Here is a 6,634-nt window from a genome sequence, read left to right as displayed (position 1 = left end):
AAATAAGCTGTTGCTATGCAGAAAGTCACACAGCTGTTTGGCGACTGCTTTCTCAAGAATCCTAGAGAGAAATGGAAGGTTGGATATTGGTCCATGGTTGGCTAAAACATCTCGATCAAGGTTGGGCTTTTTCCGAAGTGTTTTAATTACAGCTACTTTAAAGCACTGTGGTACATAGCCTGTTAATAAAGATAAGTTATAGGTAGTAGAGAAGTGGCGTTTTTCCACTGCTGATAACAGCTCGACTCGACACGCCTTGACTCAACTCTACTCGACTCGACCCATTCTACTTTCGTTTTCCATTGCAAAATGAGTAACGTCTTAGCGTGGCTGATCACCATAGCTACGCGTGATGATGTAATTTTCAACGCGGTCACAACAGCACGTCGGCTACTCTCCACAGCCAGAAGAAAAGTATTGTTTCAAATGAAGCTGAAGGAAGCAACAAAAATCACCGCTAAAAAAAACAGGAGTTTGGGAATACCGACAGAGTTCAGACGTCGACATGACCCATTGTTCACCGACACAAACGGATAAGTTAAGTTTCCTGGTAACGTTAGCTAACATTTGCATGTGTTAGGGGCCCCGATCAGTATTTACTATACGCTATACACTAGCGTTATATAAAGTACATGAACTTTAGCAACCATGATTACACACCAACATGTGTGCTGTTTGTGTTTCAGAGCATTCACGCTTTGCAAAACCGACGCCGCAGACCATCTGGTGGGCGATGTCCGACCGGTGAGATCTCTGGTTGTGACCTGCTGGGCTTTGTATAATCTTTATGAGAGTCATGGAGAGACTTATGACAACGACTGGGATTCATCTGGGCCAGCAGAGCCGGGGGGGGGGGGCACTGTCACTGGGTGCAGAGGAAGAAGACCGGGATGTACAGGAGGGTTTGATGCGCTACTTGAAAAGCTAAATAAAAACTTTTCTTTGATAACTTGTCTTGTTTTTTTAAGTAACAGTGTGCAATATTGGAAACGACATAAAGCCCCTGACAGCCCTTAATATTGATCAGTTGAAAAGTGAGAATAGTGCAGAGAGTAGATAAACTGTTGGTGTCGGTGTCTGGCTAGATTTATTTTTTAAATGTCCATTTGTTTTGGACACACACTGCGCACTCTTGTTTGCTAACAACGCAGTGATCCGACCAACCAGCAGTCTGCAGGTTTCCACGTCACCTTTTGGGCTCGCCTCAGCTCGCTTGGAAGCTCGACTGAGGTAGTACTAAAAATAGTACCTGGTAGCAGGTCACAGGGACTTTTTTTGTAATGGAAAACCAAAAAGGCGAGTAGAGGCGAGTCAAGTAGATACCACGCAGTGGAAAACCGCCATAAGAGTCAGGTTCATGGTTTAGATGAAGAAATTATTCAATTAAATTGATAAAGATCAAGTGAAGCAAAGAAGTCTAAACATATATCTGGTTTTACAGCTGTTTCTTAGGTTCCTGAGTTTAGAGATAAGTCATTGCTAGTTAAAGGCATGTCATGGTGAATTTTGCTTCTAATAGTTATAATTTTATCATTGAAGAACCTCAAAAAGCTGTTACTACTAAGAGCTATGGGAATACTTGGCTTAATAGAGCTGTGACCTTCCGTCAGCCTGGCTACAGTGCTGAAAAGAAACCTGGGGTCATTCCTATTTTCCTCTATTAATGAGTAGTAGTACGCTGCTCTGGCATTACAAAGGGCCTTCCTATAAGTTTTAAGACTATCTTGCCAGATTAAACGAGAATTTTCCAGTTTGGTAAAACGCCAAATTTTCTCAAATTTCCACGATTTTTGCTTTAACCCTTGTCCCTAGGACCCGAAGCATTGTCGTTTGGGTCCCTGGGACCCGAAGCATTATTGTTCGGGTCCCGGGGACCCTTGACATTGTCCTTTCGATCACGGGGACTGTAGTTACACTGGTCCAATTGAATACGGCCACGCATCATACAGATGTCTTTTTAACATTTATTTCAACATTTCCATCCTCAAGACACCGTGAAAACTATAAAGAAAATAAACACATAAAACACAATAAGTCAAAATACTTTCAGTGATTTTACAATCTCTTACACACGTTTCTTTAACTAGACGGGCCCCACAATGTTATCAGTGTTAGCGTCACAACAGTGCAGAAAGTGCATTAAATACAAAGAAATTACATCAAATATTCACAAATGTAACAAAGCTGACATACAAAAGCACCATTACCGTGTGCGCCTCTTGGACCGTGCAAATCTTAGTTTAAGCCCGTACATTTTTCTCTGCAGCCACGTTGGCTCTCGCTGAATACCTTCTTCCCACAATGCAACAGGTGTGGCCTTCACTTAACTCTGGTCATTTGACCTTTGATTTCAACATAAGAAATAGCATTTGCAATAAAGAACAAAATGTAAACATATTAACGTAAAACATTTTGGTACAATTTTAAATCAAATGTCCCTTTTTAAACTTATTTATTATACATTTTTAAGGTTTTAAATGACTGTATAATTCACACATGAATGGAATTATCAAACAATTATGGACTAACATGGAAATCTCAATAGAACTGTCCCTCAGACAGTTACAGGGACCCTTGACGTTGTCCTTTGGGTCCCGGGGACCCATGGCATTGTCCTTTGGGTCAATGGGGACCCTTGACGTTGTCCTTCGGGTCCCCGGGACCCATGGTATTGTCCTTCGGGTCACGGGGACCCTTCACATTGTCCTTCGGGTCCCTGGGACCCAAATCATTGTTGTTTGGGTCAGCAGGACCCTTGACGTTGTCTTTTGGGTAACGGGGACCCTTGACGTTGTCCTTCGGGTCACAGGGACCCGTGGTACATTCAATCGATCGTATTAGTTCTGCTACCTTCGCATCGTCCCGCCTTTGAGTCCCTGGGATCCTGGCCAGTGGCTTGTAGTTGTAGTAAAAACAGGAAAGGCAAAGGCGAGTGCAAAGGGAAGTTAAAAAAACAAACAAAGGCTTGACATTAGTCTACTAATTATTTTTATTACACACACACACACACACACACACACACACACACACAAGATGTTTAAACTCACTACACCCAATTAATTACAACCTCAAAAAGGGAAATAATTCAATGTCTACTGCTTTTACTTTAAATGCAGTATTTTATATACTGTATTGCAAAATAAAGCAAGAGCAAGCCATCTATCCATCCATCCATCTTCATCCACTTATCCGGTATCGGGTTGCGGGGGCAGCTGCTCCAGCAGGGGACCCCATACTTGCCTTTCCCAGGCCACATCAACCAGCTCTGACTGTGGGATCCAGAGGCGTTCCCAGGCCTGGTTGGACATATAATCCATCCACCTAGTCCTGGGTGTTCCCCGAGTCCTTCTCCCAGCTGGACGTGCCTGGAACACCTCCCTAGGGAGGCGCACAGGAGGCATCCTCACCAGATGCCCGAACCACCTCAACTGGCTCCGTCTTACACGAAGGAGCAGCGGCTCTACTCCGAGCTTGTCCCAGATGACTGAGCTTCTCACCCTATCTCTAAGGGAGACGTTAGCCACCCTCCTGAGGAAACCCATTTCGGCCGCTTGTACCCTGGATCTCGTTCTTTCCGTCATTACCCAGCCTTCATGACCATAGGTGAGGATAGGATCGAACAATGACCGGTAGATCGAGAGCTTTGCCTTCTGGCTCAGCTCTCTTTTCATTGCAACGGTGCGATAAATGAAATGTAATACCGCACCCGCTGCTCCGATTCTCCGACCAATCTCACGCTCCATAGTCCCCTCACTCTTGAACAAGAACCCAAGGTATTTAAACTCCTTTCACTTGGGGTAAGGACTCATTCCTACCTGAAGAAGGCACTCCATCAGTTTACTGCTGAGAACCATGGCCTCAGATTTAGAGGTGCTGATCCTCATCCTAGCCGCTTCACACTCGGCTGCAAACCAATCCAGTTAGTGCTGAAGGTCACAGGCCCATGATGCCATCAGGACCACATCATCTATGTCAACATCATGTTTTATAAACATGGACAATGATCTCTGAGTGGACGCTGGTGCATTTGGCAGCCGCTGCTCTCCGGTTAACTATTTTGAAATTATTTTAACGTTTTAGCGGATCACTGGGCTGTGTATTTGCCTTCGCCTTCGCTTGGAACGTCTTAACTTTTGTTGCTATTCCGATGCTTGGTGTCTGAGTGTGGTAAACTAACCTCGTTCTCCACCTGTCTTCTCGACTCCACGCGGTTCCTGCTGTTGGCTAGCTGCCCGCTGCCGTTCATAATGTGGGCTTCCAAGTTTTACACTTGGTTTATCCTCTTCTGGACTGTCCTTTCTATTCTACATCGACCTGGGGCAGGTCTGACCCAGTATTCAGCGGCTGATCTCCTCTTGCTCCGCAGGCTTCTGTCTGTGCCTCCCCCGCTTGATCTTCAACTACACCCTGAGATCGCGCTCCTTCCCCGCCGGAGATACATCCACCGCGGATCTCGCCGGAATTTCCACCTTGATGACTCCAATCCAATAACATCACTCTGGTCCACTTCTCGCCGCTCCCGCCGATGCTCCTCCCGGGCCGCTGACCGTGGTTCGCTTGCTAACCTGGCTAGGGTAGCAAGCCCCGCCCCCGGCTACAACACCTCTACTGTCAACTTTGGTCTCCTGAATGTCCGCTCTCTCACAAACAAGGGTCAGCTCATCCAGGATCTCCTCACTGACCGTAAGCTGGACTTCCTCTGTCTCACGGAGACCTGGCAACAACCCAGTGACTTCTCTCAGCTCAACGTCTCCACTCCACCTGGGTTTGTTTACCATTCTCATCCTTGTGGCTCTGGCCACGGGGGAGGTCTCGCGCTGCTTTATCGCGAGAAGTGGAAGATGTTGCCAGTTTCCACTCCAGTTTTCCGCTCTATGGAGTGCTCTGTATTTAAATTGCCTGGTCCTACTCCCACAGTTATTGCCACAGTCTACTGCCCCCCCAAACCACACAGCGACTTTTTGAACGAATTCTCCATACTACTTACCCACCTCTCCACTCTCTCTCCTAATGTCATTCTCCTTGGTGACTTTAACATTCAAATTGACAATATAAATCTCCCACTCACCAAAGACTTTACCTCCTGTCTAGACAGTTCTGGATTCCATCAGTATGTTGATTTCCCCACACACATAAAAGGTCATTCACTGGATTTGGTTTGCTGCTCTGGCTTAATCCCCTTCAACTGTTCTGCTGATGATGTTCACATTTTGGATCATTTTCTTTTGTCCATCAATATCTCTCTGTCTCTCTCTGTAATCAAGCCAGTCCGCCAGATTTCTTTCCGTAATATCCAAAACATAAATACAGACATCCTATCCTCCCACATCGACAATTTACCTATTCCTGATTTTTCCTCTCCAGACCACCTTGTCACCCATTATAATTCTGGACTTTGCAATATTCTCAACTTCCTTGCCCCCCTCAAAACCCGATCTGTCCTTTTCCCGCTCTGCCCCTTGGTTTTCACCTGAGCTCCGTCTTATGAAAACCAAGGGTCGCCAACTTGAACGCCTCTATAAAAAAACTGGTCTCTCCATTCACATAGAAATGTATAAATCTCATCTTTGTCATTACTCAAACTCAATAGCCGTAACTAAATCAAACTACTATTGTGACCTCATCTGCTCCAATGAAGGAAACTCCAGGACTCTCTTTTCAATAATCCATAAGACTTTTAATCCCCCTGATTCCCTGCCTTCTCACATGTACTCAGTTGAAACTTGTAATTCACTGGTTGTCCTTTTTAATGAAAAAATCAACTCCATTCACCAGCAATCACATTTGACCCCCTTGCCTTCCCCTCCCCCTTTGCCCCTACCCAATAGCCAGTCATTTTGCTGCTTTCTACTGCCCACCCCCTCCAAAATTTCTGATCTCATTCGTAAATCCAAGTCCTCAACCTGTTCTCTTGACCACAGCTCTGGTCAAAACCTGTCTCACTTCCCTCCTCTCCTTCATAACTACCATTATTCATTCTTCTCTCTCCTCTGGTATTGTCCCCTCACTTTTCAAAACAGCATCTGTCTCACCCGTTCTGAAAAAACCTGGCTCAGATCCAACCAACTACAATAATCTTCGTCCTATCTCAAATCTTCCCTTTATTTCTAAAATTCTTGAAAAAATAGTGTCTGTTCAACTCCATGCTTTTCTTACCCTTAACTGTCTTTATGAACCTTTCCAGTCTGGTTTTCGCCCCTCCCATAGTACTGAAACTGCCCTTATAAAAATCACCAATGAACTCTTCACAGCTGCTGATTCCGGACTCATCTCTATCCTCATCCTCCTCGATCTCAGTGCGGCCTTTGATACCATTTCCCACTCCATTCTCCTCCATAGACTGTCTTCTCTCGGCATCTCTCACACCCCTCTCGACTGGTTCCGCTCATATCTCTCCGACCGCACTCAGTTTATTCAACTCAAATCTTTCACATCCCACCCTTCCCCTGTTACTACTGGCGTCCCTCAAGGTTCAGTTCTTGGCCCCCTCCTCTTCATCACCTACCTACTTCCCCTTGGCAATATTTTCCGCAAATTCAACATTCATTTCCATTGTTACGCAGACGACACCCAGCTCTACTTATCCAGCAAACCCACCGCCTCGCTCCCCACCTTGTCCGTTACTAACTGCCTA

This window comes from Etheostoma cragini, chromosome 22 (assembly GCF_013103735.1).
Source record: "Etheostoma cragini isolate CJK2018 chromosome 22, CSU_Ecrag_1.0, whole genome shotgun sequence".
NCBI lineage: Eukaryota > Metazoa > Chordata > Actinopteri > Perciformes > Percidae > Etheostoma > Etheostoma cragini.
Note: the sequence above shows the minus strand (reverse complement) of the source record.